Raw genomic sequence first — 27,146 nt, forward strand, 5'->3', positions numbered from 1 at the left:
ATACCGGCCAACCCAACTTCTAAAATGATCAATTAAAGCGCTACAGTCCACTGTATCAAGAACAGCACTTAAATCTGAAAGAACAAGCATAGACACAGGGCTAGAGTCTGCACTGAACAGTAGATAATTCACCATTCTGATGAGTGCAGTTTGCAATAACTTTTTCTAGAACCTTAGCTAGAAATAGCAGATTTGAAATAGGTGTATAATAGTTTAAAGCAGTAAGGTCTAGGTTTGGTTTCTTAAGCAGAGGTATAAACACATCGATTTTTAAGGCAGAGGGAACTACTCCTGATGTCAGTGAACTGTTTATTATATCCAAGATAACTGCACTCAAATCACTGAAAACTGCTTTTAGAATTTTGGTTGGAATTGGATCCAACAAGCAAGTGGAAGAATATTATTATTATTATTGTTATTATTTATTGAGATCTTGTACTGTAATCAGTAGCAAGAAAAAGTTTTTTTGTGCGCTGTTTGAGGGTTTAAAAGGAAGGTAGGAGTCCTTCACAGAGTATAAAGACAGTCCTGGGATTGCTTGTCTACTTCTCCAATAAATGCTATTAAACAAAAAACAATTCTCTCAATCCAAACCCACACAAACATTAGGCCTTTGGTTGTTCCACATGCTGCACTGTATTCACAATATGCATCTACTAATCAGATTTACAGGGCACTTAAGGTTCAAATAATTTTGAATTCAATTAAATCATCCAAAAAGCTGAATATTTAATGGTATTAGAGTACAGGCTATAACAGATATTATATAACCTCCCCCAAACAGGTCATGTGCATCAGAGAGTCTGACCCACACAAGATCAATCAGTTTAATAGATGTTGTTCAATATTAAAAAATAAAACCCTGACACCAATCCCTTTTCATGCAACTCAAATTTGTATTTATTCAAACAAACCTTACATAAGCATAACCTGATGCATTCTCTTACAGCCATTATGCAACTAGTTATGCAGAATTTCCCTTGTATGTTCCTGGATTTTAAATGTAAAATAATAAGTGATGCTTTCACACTGTGTCAGACTACAATGGAGTCATATGCTACACCAGTGTTCAGCCTGTAAAACTTAATTGAGTTTATTGAAACGTTCCTGTTATTGCAGGGCAACAGGGGTTGGGTATCTGGTATCTGTCACTTTGTGCAGTTGGGGTGGTTTGGGCTTCCCAGTGTAATACAAGCCAGACTACATTTGAGCTAATTATAAAATCACAAAAACAGACATTGTACTATGGAACGCAAAAAAAGTGTTTGTCACTTCAGTTCCATGGGGATATATAGAACAAAAATATAAACGCAATATGTAAAGTGTTGGTCCCATGATTCATGAGCTGAAATAAAAGATCCCAGGAATCTTCCATATGCACAAAAAGCTTATTTCTCTCAAATTGTGTACACAAATTTGTTTACATCCCTGTTAGTGAGCATTTCTCCTTTGACAAGATAATCCATCTACCTGACAGGTGTGCCATATCAAGAAGCTGATTAAACAGCATGATCATTACACAGGTGCACCTTGTGCTGGGGACAATAAAAGAACAATCTAAAACGTGCAGTTTTGTCATACAACACAATGCCACAGATGTCTCAAGTTTTGAGGGAGCTTGCAATTGGCATGCTGACTGCAGGAATGTCCACCAGAGCTGTTGCCAGGGAACTGAATGTTCATTTCTCTACCGTAAGCCACCTCCAACGTCGTTTTAGAGAATTTGGCAGTACGTCCAACTGGCCTCACAATCGCAGACCACAAGTGTAACCACGCCAACCCAGGACCTCCGCATCCGGCTTCTTCACCTGCGGGATCGTCCGAGACCAGCCACTCGGACAGCTGATGAAACTGTGGGTTTGCACAACCAAAGAATTTCTGCACTAACTGTGAGAAACCGTCTCAGGGAAGCTCATCCGCGTGCTCGTCGTCCTCACCAGGGTCTGGACCTGACTGCAGTTCGACGTCGTAACCAACTTCAGTGGGCAAAGGCTCACCTTCAATGGCCACTGGCACGCTGAAGAAGTGTGCTCTTCACGGATGAATCTCAGTTTCAACTGTACCGGGCAGATGGCAGACAGCGTGTATGGCGTCGTGTGGGCGAGCGGTTTGCTGATGTCAACATTGTGAACAGAGTGCAACATGGGGGTGGTGGGGTTATGGTATGGGCAGGCATAAGCTACGGACAACGAACACAATTGCATTTTATCAATGGCAATTTGAATGCACAGAGATAACGTGACGAGATCCTGAGGCCCATTGTCGTGCCATTCATCCGCCGCCATCACCTCATGTTTCAGCATGATAATGCACGGCCCCATGTCGCAAAGATCTGTACACAATTCCTGGAAGCTGAAAATGTCCCAGTTCTTCCATGGCCTGCACACTCGGACACGTCACCCATTGAGCATGTTTGAGATGCTCTGGCTCGACGTGTACGACAGCGTGTTCCAGTCCCCGCCAATATCCAGCAACTTCACATAGCCACTGAAGAGGAGTGGGACAACATTCCACAGGCCACAATCAACAGCCTGATCAACTCTATGCGAAGGAGATGTGTCACGCTGCTTGAGGCAAATGGTGATCACACCAATTACTGACTGGTTTTCTGATCCACACCCCTACCTTTTTTTTTTTTTTTTTTTTAAGGTATCTGTGACCAACAGATGCATATCTGTATTCCCAGTCATGTGAAATCCACAGAGTAGGGCCTAATGAATTTATTTCAATTGACTGATTTCCTTATGTGAACTGTAACTCAGTAAAATCTTTGAAATTGTTGCAAGCTGTGTTTAAATTTTTGTTCAGTGTAAAAGAAGACATGAAACCTAGACAATTTAATTTATTTATTAACTTATGTTACACTTACTGTCAAGAAAATGTACTTGCCTTCATTGACTTTTTCCGTCAGAGCAAGAATTTGATCTGCAAAATAGAAAAGTGATGACATTGTTAGAAACGTTAACCTCGCACTACAACCGACCCTGGCCAGGCACCCAGTGAGCTCAAAGTGAGCAGCTGAATGGGCTGGCCTTTGCCCTCCAGTCCAGTCATTAGCCACTGCCATCAGGTTTAGAGAAATGATGAATGCAATTCATTAGTAAAAAATAATAAAAAATATTTATATGTATATACAGTCTAACTTCACTATAACGAACCCCCATTTTTAACGATCCAAGCAGCAAGAACCATTTTTTTCAAAGGAAATTAGCCATATTAGAACGATCACTTTTACAAAATCTACCCGGATAAAACGATCTTGGTAGAGACTGACACTGAACTTTCTCCAGTGTGAATGTGTTATTCTCTCAGTGAAAACAAAGACCTTGGTGGGCTAATTTGAAGATAAGGCTGATTCAAAGATAACCTATTGAATTGCGAATCATGTGTGATGTATGCAACTGCTGCTATCTTCCAACAAACAGCAACCATGGCAACAGGTGTAAGGCGGTAACGAGATAAACAGCGTGCACTGAGAAAATTGCAAAATATATGAAGCAATCTAAGCTGGGTGTGTTTTTCCAAGAGAAGGGGCACGTAATTACTGTGTTCACTATGTTAGTTTACTTTTTTTTCACTTCTTTACTGTTTTCTTTTAAATATTTTAGCGTGCACAGGGGTAGGGGTCAGGGTTGCTAGGTGACGTAATCAAATATGAACACATAAGCCCGATACCAGCTCCTGCAAGGAAGCCGGCTATTGGCGCTATGCTTCAGTGCAGGAGGTCCCGGGTTTGTGTCCCACCTCTGCCTGTGAGAAACCCTTACCTGTGGACTCATGATCGTTACAATATACAGTTTAAATGTTGATCAATGTGAAGTTGTCTTGAAAGAACTACTGTATACTTGTGACAGAAATATAATGAACCTTGGTTGTAAATCTCCCTCCCGACCTGTGAGGGCGCTAAGCAGCAAAAGTAGGGTCCTTTGAACGGGCTGACCTGACAGTTCTTTCCCAGGGTCAGAAAGTCAGTCAGTCTGGAAGGCGGCGAGACTCTGTTGCAAGAACATATTGACCCGGAAGGGAAACGACGTAGCAGCAGCAGATTGTAGAGACAGCTGCACTCCTTTACCAAGGGGTCATGCGTGACGACATAAAAGGGGCCGGAGAATCACAATCAACTCCTTTTTTTTTTAGTTTTTATGTTAAAAACTAGAAGGACCGTAAGAGACCCAGAGAAACCTGTGTTTAAAGAATATTCGTTGTTTTGTTTGTTTGTGCTTGTTGATAATTGTCTGTGTTTGTAAACCACCAAACGGCTAACACGTATCTGGAGCTGTCGCTTTGGGCAGCACAAAGCCGGAACAGCACTTCACTCCAGTCACTATAAATAATTATTATTACCCACCACGAGCACTATTGCACGCACCCGGACTAGTGACAATGGCTAGTATTATTGTGGGGCGGATAGCGTGTGTTTATTATTTGGGCTGCAATCCCTGTCTTTTGTTCTCCGTGCTTTACACATTCGTGTGTAAAGGTCACCAGACCAGGATTTACAAAATAAAACGTCCCTTTTTCCAAACCGGATTACAATTGTCTGTGATTATTCCTGCACTGCATCACCTCTGCACCTGTTCACAATCAGCAGCCACTTTGTCACAATAAAGATTGAATAAAGATGTTCAATTAAATTTGGGTGTTTCTTCATTATTCTGATACAGCAAATTGCCACACCCTATTATAGTGAACAACATGATATAACAAACATCTCTCCAGGTCCCGGGGGGGTTGTTATAATGACCTTAGACTGTATATAACAACTGCAAAGCCATCTACACTGATATTTTTACATATTTATGAAGGTGCATAGAATATTTGCAGAATGGCAGCATGGCAGTTTTTTTTTCTCACCACAGATGGCACTATAATATAGGGTATTTTAATAGCATTCTTAGCCTAGCTCTACCATCCTGCTTCCAAGCATTTTCTATCATGTTGAAGGTCAGCAACACATCTGTACTACATGTACTAATAAAACAACCATAATTCATTATAGCAAGAGGATTTTAGCATGTTTAACTTGTACAAGTGGAAGAAAAATGTAAGGTGTTTGTTTAACCATTTATAATCTGCAATAAACAGAGTTCAAATCAGGAGAAGCCACTTCAAACTTGCCACCACTCTTTCTTTACAATGTAACTGACAGCTTTTAAGCAGCTGGTTCCCACAATGTAATTTCAAGAGCAGAAGATCTATGTCTTGTCCAGTGTTAATGGTTTTGTATGATACTGAATGCAGAAGCACAAAGGATGCTTGTGACAATCATACTGCATGTCTGCAGGCTTGATCCATGACACGACGACATAAATGCTTTGCAGACTGTGGCATGTTCCCATTGTACATACATTTTATAATTGTGGCCAGTCAGTGTACTAGTGACTGTAGAGTCAATTAATAATAAGTTCTGATGCCAATGAAAACAAACATCCCATAATACAAGATACATACAGAAGAAAAAAAATCTATATACTACAATCATTTTTGATAAGAATAGAAAATGCATCTGTCGTGAAATAATGTAACTTCTGTAAAATGAATGCGCAGTTGACAAAGACCTCTGCTGATTAGCTAGTGTACAGTTAAGTATCTATGAACTGAACTGTCTGGATGACAATGTGATGAGAAATGAATTTCTCAGCTTGTTATATTTGCATTAATAAACAGCCTGCAGTGAACTGCAAACAGTTTATAAATTCCCTTTAGGTTAAAATTCTGTTAATAATGGCTGGTTATGAAGTAATGGACCTTGATAATTGAACTCTCTGAAATGACACAATGTCATTTTGAATTATGTATCTCTCTGTAAAATGCAAAACGGCATTAAAAAATTCATATATACTGTAAGTGTTTTACACTGAATCTCAGTGCATAATAATCAGTTATGTCAGATACTTCCTTAACTCTGAAATGGCAACACACTTACTAGGTAACACATCAGGTGACAGCCTGTGCACACCCAGTTTGCTTACCTGCAAGTGTTGTCTTTGCTTCTCATTGCTATAAAAAGTCACGTATCTCCACATTTTTGTAAAATTACTTAACACTTACTTCAAAGATGCTGTATGCTATTAATTGTACTCACTATCTCGTTTTAAATGTAAACTTTCGGTATTATAAACTAAATCTATTTTTTAGACATCAACACAGGATAAAAACGTCAAAATACAAAATAGCTCAATTTGAATAAATGCCGCTCTCAACAAAGAAACGTACATGTATTTTTTTTCTACCCCTGTTAAAAAAAAATAAAGAACGAAATGCACAACTCTGGCTATGTGCATGTGACGCCCCCAAAGAGACTGCAGCCTCAATCAACCATGTAATACAAACTAATGCACACACAGATCTTAGTAAGCACATTGTAATTTATGGTACAGCCAGACAGACAACCCAAGATGAACTACTTACAGCACAACAGTCCTTCCTTCGGATATTGTCGTCCCCCCCCCCCCCCCCCCCCCCCCCCAATTCAATTGGAAGGTTCGAACGTTCGAGGGTTCGTTCGTTAGCCAGGAATTCGAAGGTTGCTTCAATAAAATATGTACTGAATACCTAGTGTACCAGATGTAAGAGAAGTGTTATTGTAGAGTAAGTATATCTTGTTTGCATAAAGATGTTCACCCAGTCTGAAGTATTTTGTTTAAGCTATGTTACATTTTGGTGAAAATTAGCATTTATTTTCAACAGACTAGGGTGGGACCAGGGGACTAGGTTATAAAGACACATCGGCGTATCCTGCATTGTGCAAAACAAGTTGTAAGTAATAAAGTCTAAGTATTAACTAATCACGGTTTTATAAATGTTGCAACATAAGAACACAAGGACATAAGAACATAAGAAAGTTTACAAACGAGAGGAGGCCATTCGGCCCATCTTGCTCGTTTGGTTGGTAGTAGCTTATTGATCCCAGAATCTCATCAAGTAGCTTCTTGAAGGATCCCAGGGTGTCAGCTTCAACAACATTACTGGGGAGTTGATTCCAGACCCTCACAATTCTCTGTGTAAAAAAGTGCCTCCTATTTTCTGTTCTGAATGCCCCTTTATCTAATCTCCATTTGTGACCCCTGGTCCTTGTTTCTTTTTTCAGGCTGAAAAAGTCCCTTGGGTCGACATTGTCAATACCTTTTAGAATTCTGAATGCTTGAATTAGGTCGCCGCGTAGCCTTCTTTGTTCAAGACTGAACAGATTCAATTCTTTTAGCCTGTCTGCAAATGGCATGCCTTTTAAACCAGGAATAATTCTGGTCGCTCTTCATTGCACTCTTTCTAGAACAGCAATATCTTTTTTATAGCGAGGTGACCAGAACTGAACACAATATTCAACATGAGGTCTTACTAGTGCATTGTACAGTTTTAACATTACTTCCCTTGATTTAAATTCAACACTTTTCACAATGTATCCGAGCATCTTGTTAGCCTTTTTTATAGCTTCCCCACATTGTCTAGATGAAGACATTTCTGAGTCAACAAAAACTCCTAGGTCTTTTTCATAGATTCCTTCTCCAATTTCAGTATCTCCCATATGATATTTATAATGCATTTTATTTCCTGCGTGCAGTACCTTACACTTCTCTATTAAATGTAATTTGCCATGTGTCTGCCCAGTTCTGAATCTTGTCCAGATCATTTTGAATGACCTTTGCTGCTGCAACAGTGTTTGCCACTCCTCCTATTTTTGTGTCGTCTGCAAATTTAACAAGTTTGCTTACTATACCAGAATCTAAATCATTAATGTAGATTAGGAATAGCAGAGTACCTAATACTGATCCCTGTGGTACTCCACTGGTTACCACACTCCATTCTGAGGCTTCTCCTCTAATCAGTACTTTCTGTTTTCTACATGTTAACCACTCCCTAATCCGTGTACATGCGCTTCCTTGAATCCCAACTGCGTTCAGTTTGAGAATTAATCTTTTGTGCGGGACTTTGTCAAAAGCTTTCTGGAAATCTAAATAAACTATGTCATATGCTTTGCAATTATCTATTATCGATGTTGCATCCTCAAAAAAATCGAGCAGGTTACTTAGACACACTCTCCCTTTCCTAAAACCATGTTGACTGTCTCCCAGGACCCTGTTACCATATAGGTAATTTTCCATTTTGGATCTTATTATAGTTTCCATAAGTTTGCATATAATAGAAGTCAGGCTTACTGGTCTGTAGTTACCTGGTTCAGTTTTGTTTCCCTTTTTGTGGATCGGTATTACGTTTGCAATTTTCCAGTCTGTCGGTACCACCCCTGTGTCAAGAGACTGCTGCATGATCTTGGTTAGCGGTTTGTAAATAACTTCTTTCATTTCTTTGAGTACTATTGGGAGAATCTCATCCGGCCCAGGGGATTTGTTTATTTTAAGAGCTCCTAGTCCCTTTATCACTTCTGCCTCGGTTATACTAAAGTTATTTAAAACTGGATAGGAACAGGTTGACATGTGAGGCATGTTGTCCGTATCCTCCTTTGTAAAAACTTGTGAAAAGTAATCATTTAATATATTTGCTATTTTTTTTTTTCTTCATCTATGATTTTGCTATTTGTATCTCTTAGACATTTAACCTCCTCTTTGAATGTTCTCTTGCTGTTGTAATATTGGAAAAACATTTTTGAATTGGTTTTAGCCCCCTTAGCAATGTTCATTTCTGTTTCTCTCTTGGCCTTTCTTGGCCTTCCTTTTTGACTTGCGTTTGCAGTTCCGTGTACTTTCTTTTTGTTCCCTTTTTAACGCTCTGTAAAATGCCTTTTTCGCTGAATATTTTTTTTAATTGACCTATTAAACCATTTTGGCAATTTAGTTTTACATTTAGATTTGTCTACTTTAGGGATGTAATTGTTTTGCACCTCTAGCTCTACATTTTTGAAGAACAGCCATCCTTTTTCTGTGGATGTTTTCTCTATTTTACTCCAATCTACTTCTGTTAGTCTCTGTTTCATACCTTCATAGTTTGCTTTTCTAAAATTGTAAACCTTAGCTTTAGTCATTACTTTTGGGGTTTCAAAAATCACTTCAAATGAGACCATGTTGTGGTCTGAGTTTGCTAGTGGTTCTCTGACCTCTGTTTTAGTTATTCTGTCTTCGTTATTTGAAAAGACTAAATCAAGGCATGCCTCCCCTCTAGTCGGAGCCTTGACAAATTGTGTTAGGAAGCAGTCATTTGTCATTTCCACCATTTTTACCATTTCAACCCTACTTTTTGGGTTAAAAAATAAATTGGCTAGAGCTGTATATGAAGATCCCAACCGGGGTTTACAGTAACATCCAATCTGTGTTTGCAATGTGAAACTGTTCAGCCGCTGATATTTCTGAATCACAATTAGAACTTGTATGAACTGGAAAGCATTATTTGAAACGCTGTGATGTCACCAGCAAATGATGCAAATTAGTACAATCGAAGGTTCGAACCTTCTTTCAGTAATGTGTTCCCAACCTTCGACGGTCGGAACGTACCCTTCGTTACAGCCCTAGCTAGTACTTGGGAAATAACTCAGATTCAGTGGAAAACAACACTGGTATAAATAGAACCAATCAAGCAATTGTCTTATGGATACAGTAACTGTGTTACAGTGATGAGGTATCTCCGACCTCAGAACACTTGTCTGTTGATGTATCCTCAATTCGCCTACAAGTAGTTTTTTTGTTCTGCTCAGTATCACCCTCTAAATAAAACAGCTGACATTTTTGTTAATATTTATGATAACTCTCATTCGTTAATATTTCCTCTGTGCATTAACATTTCACCAGCAACAAAAATGAATGCCAACTGCCCATGATCAAGCTAAATTAAATCACACCACGAAATGCCAGAGCTTTTCTGTTCTTTAACACATTGGGTAATGGGTTATACACAAAGACGAACAATAATCTGAGCAAGATTAGACTTTACTAATAACTCACTTTATACAAAGAAACTTAGCATGTTTTTGTGTGTAGGATTGGGAAAAGATGTTGTTTGCTGCAAAGAATATGTAAAGGTAACTAAACATAATTTTAAAGAAAAAAAACAGTCCATTCACAAAAAGCTTTCTCTCAGGAAGATAATGCATTGCCATTAATTTGATTTTTCTTCTCTTTTGTCTGCAGCAAAATGCAGGAACCTTCTGCTTAAAGATACAAACCCTAAGGGGCTCAACAATACTAATACAGGATACCAGTGATCCTAATGACAATTTAATCTCCAGTACTGCAAGGAAATTTGTGACAATTACACTTTCACTCTAACCAATATATGACTCATGGGAATAGGTGAAGTTACAATGGCTAAATAGATTTATCTATCTACTGGCTACTTAGAATATGAAATCACCTATTAAAAGCAAATTTTACCATAGATGGACTGATCTGCAAAAAGCTTTCAAACACAGTTACTGGTATTCTAATCAATGCAATAAAATACCAGCCTGAGGAGGGTCTCTAAATCCTATGAATCAACCTGTTATTTCAGCAGATGCCAGGAAGCTGACTCCTGTTTCACAGGGCTTAACAGTGTTCTGGCTATAAAATTATAGCACACCTTAACTCAGAAGCCATTTTCATTTTCAAAAGCAGACAAGACCGTAACAGGCCACCAACTGTTCTTGAGGCTCTTCCAAATGCTGTTAAGCTAATACAAAACTTTTGAATAAGACAACTGAACAGCAATATTTAAACCAGGGCAGGTGCCAAAAAACAAAACAAAAAAACAGTTATATTAAATAAAAAAATAATAATACAAAAAAATACAAAAAAAACCCCACCAACTTCCAATTGGGGATTAAACAGTACTGTACAGTGCTCACATTTAAAATGGAAGCAAAGTAGACCTTACAATGAGCAAAATTGCACTATAATACACGTGGAAAATATGAGGATACGGCAAAGGATAAGTACATTTCTGCAAATACACCTTAGTTCCATTAAACATGAAACTACTTCCACAGTCAATATTAAATTTGGATATCACTTGTACACTTCCCATCTTATAGATCCTTTTTCCTTTAAACTTGTGGAATCCTAAAGACTCTTAGAATCTTTAGGCTTCCGAAGGTCCATCTTGGGGGGGGGGGGGGGAGGGGGGGGGGGGGGCAGTTAGGCTATTTGTACTTTTTAAAAAGAAGTACTGTACAAGGACTGATAAAAATAATGATTCACTGACCTCTTCCAAAGAAACTACTGTTAGAAAAATAGCCTTGCCGATTAAGAAGTCCACTGTCTGCAGTTCACAAGTCCTAAGGTGCTCATCTATGTACAGTCACACATGGTGGTTGCTTTATATGCCACTGTTACAATCTTGGGCGGTTTCAAATATCATCCTGTGGGTTTTAACCTGCTGAAGCTCATTGCTATGGATGAAATAAGAACAGCGATTACTGTATTCTGTGACACATTAACAGGTGGATAAAATGTACAAGAGGATGGACTGGTCAGCTTTTTTCTTTTTTTTTTTTTAACTCAAGTGGAGAGGACATTCGAGATCCACTGTGCAAATGTTACGAAGTCTGGATCATATTAAAATTCACTGAATCTTGAAGTCAATTTTAATGGAATCTGCACATCAACATCTGGCATGCTGGCTAAGAACCAGGCACTACCAGTAACCTGAATGTGTTTCTTGTTTTAGCTTTTTATTTTAAACCTGCAAAAGCTAGTTGGTGTACGTAGATACATAGAATACAACTTGAAACATGGATCTGCAAAACATGATGCATTCAGCCTTTATGGTTTTCAAGATACAATAAACCAGGTCAAAAGCAAATTCTTTACGCCTGTAAGGTTTTAACATGATTGCTCCGAGAAACTAGTTGACGCCAAGGGATCAACACATACAGAGAGATTTTAATTTATTCATACCTGGGGTACAAGTCAATGTAGTATTTAACAAATAATAATAACAGAAAAAAAGCAGAGCTGACCTTTTTTCAAAGATAAAAAAAAAAATCATCCTGACACCAAAGATTTTATTTTTAGTACAAAGAACATATTTAAAGTAAAGTTAAGCTACAGAAGGCAAACCAGTTGATTTTTTACATTTGTAAAGCTTCTGGGGTTTCTGGAGACCAGCCTGCTGATTGTTGGTTAAATGTGTCAAGAAATGTACAAACAGGTGAACACTATAAAGCCAGGCAAGCTCTCCACTGTGATTAGTGCACAGCAGCCAGCTCAGTTCGATGTGAACACTCGAACTGCACGTGTTCGAGACTCACACAGTTTTCAGTAAACAACTGGGAGTCTCCGGGTGAACTGTCAAACCATAGAACCTCATATAAAACAATAACAATAAAGCAACAGTATTATAAAAAAACTAAAAACACAAGCCTGTATACTGATACTGAAAGAGTCCAGAGCGATTACGAATAAAGCCTGCCTACTCCCCCAAGAGATGAACTCTACTGAGTTGAGGTTTCACAAAATGATCTCAGCTTCTAAGACCTTTGTGATTTGAGCCCCAAGTATTATGTAAAAACAATTATCATTATTTCACATTTAAGTTTTTGCTGTTTTAACTAAGAATAAACTTAATTATGAAAAAGTTTCAGTTTATAGAAAGATAAAGTTTATGTTCCAAGTCTTTTGTCTTCTTTCACCCACCTACAGTACAATACAAAATTAAAAAAAAATGTCATTATAAATTCAAATGGTAGCAGTATTACAGTTACAAAGCGGTCCTTTCCACTTACAATTCTTCAAAACAGATGTATTAACAGCAACTAGCAGGATATTAAGAGACATGAAATTGGTATATATCTAATAAACACCAGAAAAATGCTGGAAATGGTTACTCAAATCACATTGACTTGACCCCTTTCCCTCTGAAAGAAATAAAATGTCCCTCCTTCCTGACTTGTATCTCACATTGATTCGTTCTGAATACTTTAAACCCACCCCAACTGCTTAGTGGCATCAAATTCCTACATTTCTATTGTAGGATTGTAAAACGCTTGCAAGATTTAAAACAAGATTACAAGAAGTGGAGGATTGTTCTCACTCGCAAGATTTAAAGCTGTATTACAGTTCGACAGGGAGTATTTACACGCTCGTGGAATCTAAAATAGCGTAAACACACAGAAACCCCAGAAGGATGTGCCTGTGTCCAGAAGGATTTCGCTGTGGAAGACAGCAAAGGAAAGAAGGTACAACTGAAGTGTGCAAGTACTGTCGAGTTACTATACATATTGTGACAGACAAAAAAGCTAAAGTAACCAAAAACAATAATTTCACGCAGTATATAAAAAGCGAAAGCCCTGAAAAAAACGATTTACATATAACTCGAAAATAGCTAAAAATAAACACTGAAAACTGAACTTTAATAAAAAACAAAAAACAGATCCCCTAATTATAGGTTTAGGTGTGCGGAAAGGGGTAAAACACAGAATTCTAATAATTTTCTGTTTTATTGAATATCATTTTTGGAATGTCTGTCACCATTTTTATTATACTGACTGTGGACTCACCTTTAAGTAAGTTTAAAACCAAAGCTGCATTAGGAATACAGTAGTCTGAATAATAATAATAATAATAAATAATAATAATAATAATAATAATAATAATAATAATAATAATAATAATAATAATAATAAATGTAAAGCAAGCAGCTGATTCCTGGTAGCATACACTAAAAACAGAAAAAAAGAAAAGGAGAGAGAGAAGATGGCAGAAAGTGATTTATGACTATGTGCCTGTGACAGAAAGACAATGATTCAGAGCTTAGGGACACTAACTCATCGACCCGGATGGCAAATGATGAGGCAGCTGCAGATCATAAAAAGCAGCTGCAATCGTTTACCGAGGGTTCATGAGTGACGGTATAAATAGGGGTTGAAGCAATGTTATCTGTTCCTTCTCTTTGGTTATGAAAAATAACCCGGAAGGATCTGTGCAGTATTTGTGAAATATCGTGAGTATTTGTTTGTCTTGTCTATAACTGTTACTTGTGTTTTCACAGCTGGCTAACACATTCCAGAGCTGTTGCTAAGGGCCAGCATAAAACCCGGAACAGCACTACACTGCTGTCACGTATTAAACCGCGAGCTCTACAGCACGCACCTAGGACTGGTGACCGTGTTTTTACATTGTGGGAGAGATACCTGTGTTTATTGTTTGGGACTGCAAACCCTGTTATTATTTACCCCACGCATTACACATTGCTGTGTATTGCGGGGGATCATTGTTTGGTCACCAGATCTGGATTATAAAATAAGGATACACTTTTCCAAAACGGATTACAATCTCTGTCTGTTTTATTCCTGCACTGCATCACCTCTACACCTGTACACAATCAATCGCTTTGCCACAGTACCAAACATATTTACAGGAGCATGCTGCTTTCCACTAAATTCTCCCAACCCATTGGTATGTTTATTCTTTCACACAAATACTAAAGTAAACACATCTCTCCACCCTCTTTCCTCAAAAGTGCTCTTATTGAGTCCAGTCAGGTGTACCAATCAGGTACACCAGTCAGATACACCAATAAGGCCAGCATCCAACATTCCTCCAATCCCAGCATGCACTTCAGCAACGTGTGTCTATTTTAGAGAAGGAGCTCGTAATCAGAAAGCTAATTTGCACATTAACATTCTAAAAAACATGATTTTGAACCCAAGTCCCGTAAGGCTTGAGGCCCGAGCCTCAGAGCCAAACCTGTAGCGACCATTGCCGCGTATCTCTGATGGTAAGGCACGTTAGGTGTGGCCAAATTATCTGCAGCACACAATCATATTTCTCTCTGCAAATTATTTTATAACCACCAGATTGTCGGTTTGAATATATAAATTCAGAACGAACGGTGCTTGGAGACAGCTGGTTTTGCAACTGCTTACAATAACGTTAAAAAATACTAGCCTTTGATAATGGGAAGAAATAAAATTGGACTGTGTTGCTCTGGTAAGCTCCTGCCAATAAATTGCACTGTTTCTGTGCTGACAACAAGCTCATTGAGCTTCCTATCATGCATCTGATCGGTCATTCAGAAACACAAAACACAAATAAGTCAAGTCGACCATCTGCTTGTTAGCTGAAACTATAAAAGTGCATCTTTTTAGAAAAACAATAAAATTGCATTGACAGGCCAGAGACCACCTGAATAGAAAATCTAATATTTTATGTTATTTAAGTTGTATGTCTGCTGGCTATTAAAAAAAACTCCTCTTAATTTATTACAGCAACACACACAATACTCATGTTATCCTCATTTTCTAAATCAATAATCAACACAGCATGCTTCATTAACAGTGACCAATCACGACAGCGCTGGGGAGCTCATTTTACAACATGAGCATTCCTGAGACATAAACCATCTGCTACTTGTAGTAACAGAAAAATCAAATTAATCCATTCTTATCATGCATTCAGATTTTAAAGCAATTAAAGATGTTCTTAGTTTAATCGCAGCCACAGAAGTAGCTCAGTAATGAGGAAAGCAAACTCTTCAGTGAACTTTCCAGGGGTTCTCAATGCATTTGGAAACTTTACAAGCTTTTCACACTCCAGTGAGCCATTATTCTTAGAATACAGATGTTGGCAAAAACGATTAATATTTTATTAAGCATTTAATCATTGTGCAGGCCCAGTATTTCCATACTATGCCTAAACCCAAAATTCAAAGATGCCAAATAGTTGAGAATATGGAACACCAACTGAGGCCCATTGTGAGGTTGCCCAACAGTTGCAGTAAATGGTGAGCAGAAAGCAAGGCAAACTGTCCAAGATGGAAGGTACAATATTTTAATTTCTATCATCAAAACAAACAAACAAAGAAACAAGGATAAATGAAAAATAAACAGAATGAATAATGAAATAATGAATTACTAGTCAGTTGAAATACAGCGTGAAGCTTGGCTTTAACAGAGGGTTAGCTTGCCCTCTAGCCTCTCCAATCATCAAAACTACTTACTGAGTTCCACAGGCAGCACTTATTTCAAAATATTTTATAAAAAATTAATTTGCATACTTTACCTCTAACCAAAATAAGTACGTTATAGTGGGTATAATTCACAAACCTAAATACTCTGTTATGTACAGGTAAACACAGACCTTGCTCATTTCTGTATTTCAGTGAACACAAGCAGTGTTATCAGCTGAATAAAGAAATACACTGTCTAGGCTTCAGCACAAAACAGAATTAAAAAAATAACCGACAAACAAATGTCCTTTACGGAATTCATCTCTTGTTACATTTAGGCATAGCCCTGAACAAACTTTAGCCAAGTTTTCATCCAGTAGGTCTCAGTGAACTGAGCTGCTAGAATGAGACAGGTGTGAGCCAATGAGTAAGGCAGAGTTAGCAGAGCTGCTTTCAAACTACCTGGAATGTGAGAAGCGATGATGACTGATAACTCATAATATAAAAAACACAGCCAGGATTACTAGGGGCCAATTTAAAGTGCTTGTAGTTATTTGCCTTTTATATTATTGCTTAATTGCTAAAGAATTACTAAAACCTGGTCATGTGGGTTTTTCCCAGTATTTGAACTGGTTTCGCTCTTGGTGACCAAGCTTAAGTACTTAACCCATTATTACCTTTGAACATAAAGACCAAAAAATAAAATAATAATGTTTGAAAACACATACATAAAACATGAAAAAATTCAAACAAATTGATATACATACATAGAAGGCATATAATTTAAAATTGTGAACATTTGTGTACATCAAAAAAAAGCCAATGGAAACAAAGCATGCATGTTTTTTATGTCCACCTTTTAAAGACATTATATTTTCATCATCACTGAATTACCAAAGTAAAAATATAAATAAAAGTAAAAATGCCAACAGACATGTGAAATGTTCCCTTCTTGTACTGGACAGAGTGATCCTTAGCAGAAGTATTTCAGATCTTTGATTCAGTTGGTTTGTTTTTGGTTGAAGACATTTTAAAAGAAATCAAGTGTGTGTTCAATCATTATCCAGAAGCAAACTGATAACTGGCTGCCAGGTTCCTAAATGCATTGTAACAGGTAGTACATCAATAAGGCAAATGTCTGCAGTTTTTATTTTTAAGTGAAATATATATATATATATATATATATATATATATATATATATATATATATATATATATATATATATATATATATACACACACTTCTGTCAGAAATGGAAATTTTCACGGGGAACTACATATTACACGGCAATGGGTAGATTTGACAGAAATCATGAAATCTGTGATAACTGAAAAAAAAAAATAAAATAAAAAAATAGAGCTTTATCAATGGCCTGTGAGGCAGGGCAGCTCTCCAGCAGCATCAAGACATTTGAGAAAGCTGTATCCATCTGCTGGAGCCGTAGGGATGCAAAACAAAATAAACAAAATCAAAACATTAAGTCCTGTCAAAATTAAACTGTTGCAAGTCTAAGGCAGCTAAGCTGTTTCACAATCCAACTCCCCCCCGAAAAACCAAAAAACAACATTTATTGTATACAAATGGATCACAGAAATTGTACCGTTACTCACTGGTACCAGCTCCCTGGTTGTCTCTCTCGAAATGGAGCCCTGAGCTCTCCTTTTATAGGATGTGACTGCTCCCAATTAGCACCAATTACTCTACTAAGGAGCAGCCACATTCTCACATGTTTTTGGCAGGGACAGGAATTAACCCCATCCCTGCCAATCACCACCAAAACACACAGAAACATCACAATATTTACAGAGACAGCTCTTGCTCTGCCACACCGCCGCAAAGTGAAATGGCCCCCATTTTAAAAAGTCTGCACAGATTCTGGAGTAGAGCAGGAAACATGATGAGAAGGGACACAAGTTCAGGTGGTTAGATCTTCTGTCAGTCATGGATTATTTCTGCGTTACCCCCGCAGAATCTTCAAGTATCTTGCTTACTGTAACACAGAGTACTGAACTTCACCAATTACTAACTTTTAATTTCACGACTTGAAAGAAAATTTCCCTTGGGGATACAATTGTCAAAGAAACAAAAATGACATACAGCTGTTGCTTTTAGTTATAAATCTTCCATCTTACCATAAAACAATACGCAAGAAAATTATCTTAACTTTTTAAAATTGTGGTTCTCTACAATAATGTGATTAGTGCAGGAATCTCACTAATAAAGTGCAACTTAATAAATCATGTGAAATCTTATTTTGTTCTAACCCTCACTAACTCCTAGCACCATCTGTTACCATCACAACTTTATGACAAGATATGATATATAATTAATAGGTAAACAACAATCTAATTAAAATGGACAAATATTCCATGTTCCTGCCATTTGGGAGCTCTAATTACAGACTAAATTTTAAGCTCGAATTAAATATTTAAGCTTGAAAATTAACTTTCCTTCTCAAGCCTTGAATACATTAATATAGATATGTGAAGTGACTTCTTGATAGGAATGCAATTTAGTTTCATCAAAGGAGTTACTAATTGTTAAGTAGCAGTACCTTCCATATGTGCACAATGGCCAATTAGACAGTCTTAAAGTCCCTTGTTCACAGCACTTTTTTTAAAATTTATATATATTTTTTTTTTTATTAGTCAACTGTGATTAAACATTTCAGTACCATTTAAATATATGTAACCTGCTTTTCCGTTACTGAAACAGTCGAGTCAAAAACATTTATTAAAATAATATTATTCTGTTCTCTATATAAAATTAAGCATAATGTCAAGATTAAATGTTTCCAATGCAGGCGATCCTTGACTTACAACACACAGCACTTACGACTCTTTTGCATTATTACCCTGCTTCGACTTTACAATATCGATACGGCATTTACAACACGGCGAGATCCGAGCCATGCGTTATGAGCGCATGCTCCGTGTCCGAATTGCAGTACCTGTCGTGGTTGCACTGACTCAGTCTAGCATTTCTTTTATGCATGGAAGTGTTTTTTTGGGGGGGGGTTTTGTTGCCATTAACAATGTCTGATAAGAGCAATAGACTCAAAACGAAACGTAAGCTGCAACCTCTGTCACATGATGAGGGGCTTAACTTCAGGCGATCGTAGTTCCGATTATAAGAGTACCGCTTACACACAATGAATCCGTCATCGGAAAGCCCTGAGTTTGTACTTTTAAAAAAGCCAGGTAGGTGTCTCAGTAATATGCGCGTACCCACCAGGTTGAGTGTAAAGAGTTAAATAAATATTTGCATTAGTACAACATAACGGGTCATTTTTGTAACCCTAATTTATAACATTTCCTATGGGGAAAATGTGCTTCGACTTACAACTGTGTCATAAGTGGGATGACTGCCTGTATTTCTAAACATATACATCTAATCACCAACATTATCTGCGGTAAAATCTTTAACCATAGGTGGAATATAAGAACAAAACGATCAGAGTTGGAATGGCTACAGCTGAAAAATATTTTTACTTGTTTTTGGCATTATTGAACGAAAAAAAAAAAAAAAACGCCCTACAAACTCCAGTTATTACATTTAAATCTGATTTGTGCACGAGCCCTCGAACATAAATAAACCCAGCATACTATATTTTGAACGTAACTACATGAGGTTTAACGGGGGGAAAAAATCACATGTCATTGCTAGCCATGCCTCCCAGGCAACGAAAGAACCGTAAAAATCATTTTATCGATGGCACTGGCATAAAAAGTCGCTCACCCCTTTTTGAGATTTCAGGAAAACACCTTTTTGTGTTTAAAATAGTTGATTTTTTTCCCTACATGCTCAACACCAATAAATAAAGATGCACACGGGTTTAGTATAGAAATAACTCTTGTTTGCAACATTTTATTCCATGAATAATTTTACAGTGCTGTTTTTCGTTTTTAGTTAAACTGCTTGAAACTATTTAAAAAGTATTCAGTTTTTCAAAATTTCTAAAATTTACTGACTTGTAGAAGAACTAACAGTATGTATTAAAGTCATTCAAAGTACTCCACTCAAACACAATGTTTTCTAGAACACTTTCCTCCTATCAGCTCATGTACTGTTTTTTCAGCTAAAACAGTGCCTCCTATTTTCTGTTCTGAATGCTCCTTTATATAATCTCCATTTGTGACCCCTGGTCTTTGTTTCTTTTTTCAGGTCAAAAAAGTCCCTTGGGTCGACATTGTTAATACCTTTTAGAATTTTGGAAGCCTGAATCAGATCACCGTGTAGTCTTCTGTGTTCAATACATATGACATGCCTTTTAAACCAGGAATAATTCTGGTCGCTCTTCTTTGCACTCTTTCTAGAGCAGCAATAACCTTTTTGTAGCGAGGTGACCAGAACTGGACACAATATTCTAGATGAGATCTTACTAATGCATTGTAAAGTTTTAACATTACTTCCCTTGATTTGAATTCAACCCTTTTACTATGTATCTGAGCATTTTGTTGGCCTTTTTTATAGCTTCCCCACATTGTCTATATGAAGACATTTCTGAGTCAACATAAACTAGATTGTTTTCATAGATTCCTTCTTCAATTTCAGTATCTCCCATATGGTATTTATAATGCGCATTTTTAGTGCCTGCGTGCAGTACCTTACACTTTTTTCTATTAAATGAAATGTGTCTGCCCAATGCTGTCTAGATCATTTTGAATGACCTCTGTTGCTGCAATGGTGTTTGCCACTCCTCCTATTTTTGTGTCATCTGCAAATTTAATAAGTTTGTTACTATACCAGAATTTAAGTCATTAATTATGACTAGGAACAGCAGAGGACCTAATACTGATCCCTGTGGTACTCCACTGGTTACCTCGTTCAATTTTGAGGTTTCTTCTCTATCAGTACTTTCTATTTTCTACATGTTAACCACTCTCTAATCAATGTGCATGCATTTCCTTGGATCCGTACTGCGTTCAGTTTGAGAATTAATCGTTTATGTAGGACTTTGTCAAAAGCTTTCTGGAAATCTAAATAAACCATGTTGTATGCATTGCTATATTATATCCATTGTTGCTGTTGCATCCTCAAAAAAATCAAGCAGGTTAGTTAAACACGATCTCCCTTTCCTAAAACCATGTTGACTGTCTCCCAGGATACTGTTACCATACAGGTAATTTTACATTTTGGATCTTTACTATAGTTTCCACAAGTTTACATATATAATAGACGGCAGGCTTATTGGACTGTAGTTATCTGGTTCGGGTTTTTTTCCCTTTTTGTGGATTGGTATTACATTTGCAATTATTCACTCTGTCGGTACAACCCCTGCCTCAAGAGACTGTTGCATTATCTTGGTTAGCGGTTTGTAAATAACTTCTTTAATTTCTTTGAGTATTATTGGGAGGATCTCATCTGGCCCAGGGGATTTGTTTATTTTAAGAGCTCCTAGTGCCTTTAACACCTCTGCCTCTGTTATGCTAAAGTTATTTAAAACTGGATAGAAACAGGTTGACATGTGGGGAATGTTGTCCATATCCTCCTTTGTAAAAACTTGTGAAAAGTAATCATTTAATATATTTGCTATTTTCATCTATAATTTTGCCATTTGTATCGGACATTTTACTTCCTCCTTGAATGTTCTTTTGCTGTTGTAATATTGGAAAACCTTTTTGGAACTGGTTTTAGCCCCCTTGGTAATGTTAATTTCTATCTCTCTTGGCCTTTCTAACTGCCTTTTTGACTGTGTTTTCAGTTCCAAGTACTCTTTCTGTGTACTTTGTTCTTGGTCCCTTTTAAACTTTCTGTAAAGTGCCTTTTTTTCTCTGGATATTTTTTTAAATTGATCTATTAAACCATTTTGTTTTAGATTTTGATTTGTCTAAGTTTGGGATGTAATTGTTTTGCGCCTCTAGTACTACATTTTTGAAAGCTAGCCATGCATCTTCTGTGGATGTGTTCTCTATTTTGCTGAAGTTTACTGTTAGTCTCTGCTTCATTCCCGCGTAGTTATATATCCCGAATAGAAAAACAAAAAGCGGTATTTGAAGCCATATGTTTTCCCATTGTTCAAAAAGAAGATGACTCCCGTCACTTATGTTTCTGATTAGCAAAATGATTTATGCCACAATTATTTAAAGAAATCCAGCAAGTGAAAGAGAAAATGCATACTGACTACACCAGATGTGCACAATAAAAAAAGAACCCCATTGTAATCTCTGGTACTTAGTTTATATAAAGCTAATATAAGACAATCCTGGATATGGCAAAGTCACTCTTTTTAAAATGTGACTATAAATTATATGAAATTGTGTGTTTTATACTATATGGCATGCAAGGGTTGATAAATTAGTAACTGTTTTGTATCCTGACTTATCTACCAGACAAACCTGGCTGAGATCACAGGGAGTAATTGCTTCAGAGGTGTGCAATGCTGCTTTTCTACTCTTTTCTGCACATTCGGTTAAGAAACAATGATTAATTACCATTTAACTATTCGCTGGAGGATCTCCGAGTTTGCCAAAGCAGTCCTTATCCTCATAAATCCAAAAATGTAACTTTAGATATGCTGCCAGGTACAAAAGAACAAAACCTGTAGTCATCTGTTATCAGATTAAAGCAAGTCAAGGCCCAGAACTCCACCTGAAGAACATTAGTTTTATACAGCACAGGATTCACTGCTAACAATATCACTGTCAGATACAATAGGTTATGCATTCATCTTTGCCTTGAAAATGAAACCATTCTGTTCCATCCCTTTGCTTATACATTATAATAAGTTGTATGAACAGAGTTCTGTAACCAATGGATAAGGCTACGATTTTTGGCACAGTAATTTTTTAGTACATTTCACAGACGAGGTGTGGCAAAAAAACAGGAATGCACAGAAAGGTCACCAAATAATGTAGTTTTAGCTACATCAACATACACAAGAGCTTTTAAATAGGACACCAAAACCAGCAATATAAAAACTATTGCTAATGACAAATTTAAATGTAACTTTGGAGTACAAAACGTACAGCGCATACTTCAGACTCTGACATATTTTCTTGTCTGAGTGGAGGGTCTCTTTTGTGATTGTTAGGATTGAGATGGGCAGATACGTGAACCAGGACTTCTTGTGTGTTTGTAGCAAAGGGAGTTTACTTCAACTAAGCATTTCCTGTATCTTTTGGTCAGTCTCTCACATTGGTTTTGAGGAATTTTGCCCCATTCCTCCTTACAGAACTGCTTCAACTCTGTGACATTTGAGGGCTTCCTAGTGTAGTCAGGAACACTTGAATGGACAGCTCGCTTCAGGTCCTGCCACATCATTTCGATGGGGTTTAGGTTCGGACTTTGACTAGGCCATTCTAAAACACAGAATTTCTTCTTCTGCGGCCATTCTTTTGTAGATCTGCTTGTATGTTTAAGATCATTATCTTGCTGCATGACCCAGAGGGTGCCACCAGTTACTGAATCTAAAGGTTCACATACTTTTTCGCACATGGATATTGAATGTTTGTGGAGAAATAAATGTTGAAAAAGTATCATGTTTTTGTGTCATTTGTTTATTCAGGTTATCTTTATCTATTATTATGACTTAGATTAAGATATAATAACATTTTAGGTTTGAAATATGTGAAATATATCAAAAACTTTTTCTCGGCACTGTACATTAATTTAGAATCAGCTTCATCATCATCATCATCATCATCATCATAATCCTTGCCATCACAGCTCAAGATGGCAATGTCAGCCAATGCAAGCATTATAAATCTACTATTTACCATATACAACCTACACTGGAAACATTAAATCTGTCAAAGCTATCTGGAGCATCCGTGAGCGCTAAAAAAATAAATAAAAATAAAACGCATTACCAGTCACTAGTGCATTTCATTTGCAACCCCAAAGCATTGTGGGAAACTAATTTATGCATACAGGTACACACTTCTTACCAGTCCTTATATTATTGCATATATTCCTGAATTATTCTGGCAAGAGCTAGAGAGGGTAGCATTGACCTACAGAATTTGGTTTAAAATGAACCTCCATTTAGAGAATGCTTTTTTGTAAAACTGAAAAAAAAAATACTGTTTTCTAAAACAGGTGTTTCCAAAAACTAAGCTAATTTTGCATTTATTATTATTATTATTATTATTATTATTATTATTAGAGTATTGTAATTTTTTTTTAAATAATTTTACTTTGAAGATTAAACAGAAAATAAAAGTAAAGCACGTTGCAAATCTTATTTGACCAAAGGCTTGCACTATCAAAGGGGACAATAATTGTGTCATTTTTTATGTTTCACTTAATTTACTTTATTGCGATGCATAGCCCTATATGTATGAATGTTTGGGGTTGTTTTGGAGTATTTCAGAAAATGAATGGCACCTCTGATGAAAACCGTCACACCCTGATCTGTCTTATCAACAATAGTCATTCGACCATCCAAACACCTGTACAATTTCCACAGTAGCTACAATAAATCTAAATAAAATCCTAACTTGTTTTGTAAATCTCTCCATACTACACAAGCGGACAGAGACCGAAATGTTTAGTAGTAAGGCTTGCTAAATGGTTCAAAATGTTCTTCAGCGCTGGAATAAGACCAGTAGCAACACACTTCACCCAATAACTACACCTAATACTTTTGAAAGTCAAGAAACCAATCAGCAGAAGTTTTGTATCTGAACTCTGGTTATAAGAAAATTAGGTTAGCTTTACATTTTTAATGTCACCTGCAGCCAGTGACTGCTTGCACTAATGCAAGTGACAGATAAACAGAAGACACTCCCAGGATAATAAAGGAGCGCCACACACACTAAGTGCATTTTGTGTTTTTATACCCACTCAGTATCTCGGATGGATAACCAATGTTACTACTAATTTACATTAACAACTGAGTGAGGCATGAAAATACTTCTGAAGCATAAGCTGCATTATCTTAACTTTCCATATTTATGAGTACTATATAGCTATATTCTTTTCATTTTTATTATTTTGCTGTGGAGAAGCCTACACTCATTTTGCAGATTTGGAGTTTGCAACTTCAGCAAATAGTCAAACAGGTGCAGCTTAAAATGAATACACCCAGGAGAGAGAGAAATGGCAGGCAAAGTCACAACACTCCCTGGAGAGAGACAGAGAGAGAAAGCGAGAGAGAGAAGGTGCCGCTGACAGGGAGAAGAGGTAACACACACACACAATCACGCTCGCAGTAATACAACTCAGTACACCCCCGGCACCCACAAAACAGTACACACACAACCATTTACATAATTTCTCCTTCTCGTCCACCCTCTCCCACAATCCCAACAGTCCATACTGCATTACAGGTGTTGCAGGGTTGCAGGTGGGGCTTATCCTGGAACTGGGGTTGGGGCAGAGACTAGGGCAGGGGTTGGGACTGATCCTAGGGCTGTGGCTGGAAATACAGCTGAAGCTGATCCTGGGTGTGGTTTTCTGAGTGGGTTGTTAACTGACTTTGCTTCTGATTGGTCCATTTCAGTGTAGTCACTCGCGACTGGCGGAGAACACATTTCTATTCCTGTGAAGTCGCTCGCTTCACCCAGAACGTCCGCTCGTGTAGATGCGCCCATATGTTCCAGTCACTTCTAAATGAATCGCTCACATCATTCGCTTCCAGTGTAGATCCACCTTTAGGCTGATAAATGTAATATAACTGCAATGGATGTAGATTTTGTAAAATAAGTTGGAACAATTATTTAATGAAAATGTTTGTAAGCTAATGGTTTTAAGTTACCAACAGAAAACTGCTATTGGGGGATTAGAGACAATGGTTTCATAAACTCAGAGCTGGCGTACAGTGTTTCAAGTTCAGTTTCAGTTCTACAGCATTAAACTACTTTTACTTTGAGTACGCTTACTTTTTTTTTTTTTTTTTTTTTGCTGTCCTCATGTCCGCCAAACCCCGATATTTACCCCGGAAAATGTGGAGTTCATTTTTTGCACTGATTTTCAACCGTTTCTTTTGTTTACAGCTATAGCCATTTTAAGTACCACATTTAGCTCTGAATGGGATATTTCTGCTTGTTGGGTTTAGGACAAGTTGCTCTTGAAAATTGAAAGCAATTGTGCTGTGGGTTGCTCTCCCAACAGCTCTTAAATTACAAACTGTTTTTTAGTTATTTCACAGCATCAAAAAAATACAAGTTTTTTTTTTTTTTTTTTTTTTTTTTCCTGTTTTATATATATATATATATATATATATATATATATATATATATATATATATATATATATAATATATAAATAGTAATATATATATATCAATTGACGGTTAATTAACATTGCCATAATTTTCATCTTTAACTGTATAATGTATAACTTCGTATCAGGCATTGCGTGCTGCTGTAGCCTTCTGTAATATCCCAAAGGACTTTCTTGAAAATATGATATTTCATCTCATGGTTTTTTTTCTCTCCAATGTACAGTACAATATGTTAAATAAACAACTAAATATGAAATTAAAAAAAACACAAAAAAAAAACATTTGGTTTTGAAACAGGCTGGTGGGCACAATTTAAGTTTCAGAATACAGTAAGTTAGTAGTTAGAGAAGATCTGATTTCCAAAACGTGGGTACAATATGCAGTCTCTTCCAGAATAAATTATAAAAAGGCAAAACATAAATTGGATATGCTTTGCCCCCAGTTTTGCTCAATTAACAAAATATGTATGTAATTAATTGCTGGCTGACGCTTATACTCTTTATCCCAAAAGATATTCAAAACAAAGGCAGATCTTATCACAGGGGTTTCCTGTTTCAAACCAGAGCAGACATGGGCTTACTGTACAGTATTCATACCACAGTCCAAGCAAATACAAAAGGCTGCTTTGAAGTTTTAACCATAATCTACAATAAGCTTTGACAAAGAAATCGCCGCTATCTAATACAACTCTCACTGGAGCTGAAACCAAGCAGTTAATGGTAATAAACTCACCTGAAGACTTTTAAGGTGGGATCTGTTCAGAACTGTATTCCATCTTTTACTACTATTCAGCTGTCAGCAACTTGAATGATGATGATCATTACCATCATCATCATCATTTCATTCAGTATATACACAAGTTCTTTAAATAGAATATACAATATTTTGGAGCATTTTTACAATATTAATAATGCATTTATTTGGCTTATGTTGGAAAAGTAGAATTACTTTAGGACAGAGACAAGACTTGATGGCACCTATTGTTAGTGTTGAGAAAACAAAACCAGATTCCTTCAACCTTTTCTAACCTTTTCAAGAATGTTGTACATCATGTGGCTGTAATGACTACAGTGCTTAGTATCTGCATTGGGACTGTTTCACTATTGGCAACTTACTGCTTTGAAAGATGTCCACATACCTTATATTTATTTAATTAGCTGTTAG

The 27,146-nt window shown here is 37.0% G+C and overlaps 1 protein-coding gene across 7 annotated transcripts in view; it reads right to left on the reverse strand.

Moving 5' to 3' along the window:
• The window catches only part of LOC121315132 (TBC1 domain family member 5-like), a 160,747-nt gene that overhangs the window by 103,009 nt on the left and 30,592 nt on the right, over nt 1–27,146 (reverse strand). For 3 of the 7 annotated variants that reach the window (XM_041249075.1, XM_041249068.1, XM_041249070.1), the window contains one exon: nt 2,870–2,925. The exons of 2 other annotated variants lie outside the window; for them this stretch is intronic. The gene's annotated coding sequence lies outside the window, so the exon portion shown is untranslated. The remainder of the gene's footprint in view (nt 1–2,869; nt 2,926–27,146) is intronic. 2 more of the 7 variants (XM_041249069.1, XM_041249071.1) reach the window with 1 other exon arrangement.

The sequence above is a fragment of the Polyodon spathula genome, chromosome 4, assembly GCF_017654505.1.
Source record: "Polyodon spathula isolate WHYD16114869_AA chromosome 4, ASM1765450v1, whole genome shotgun sequence".
NCBI classification, from domain to species: Eukaryota; Metazoa; Chordata; class Actinopteri; order Acipenseriformes; family Polyodontidae; genus Polyodon; species Polyodon spathula.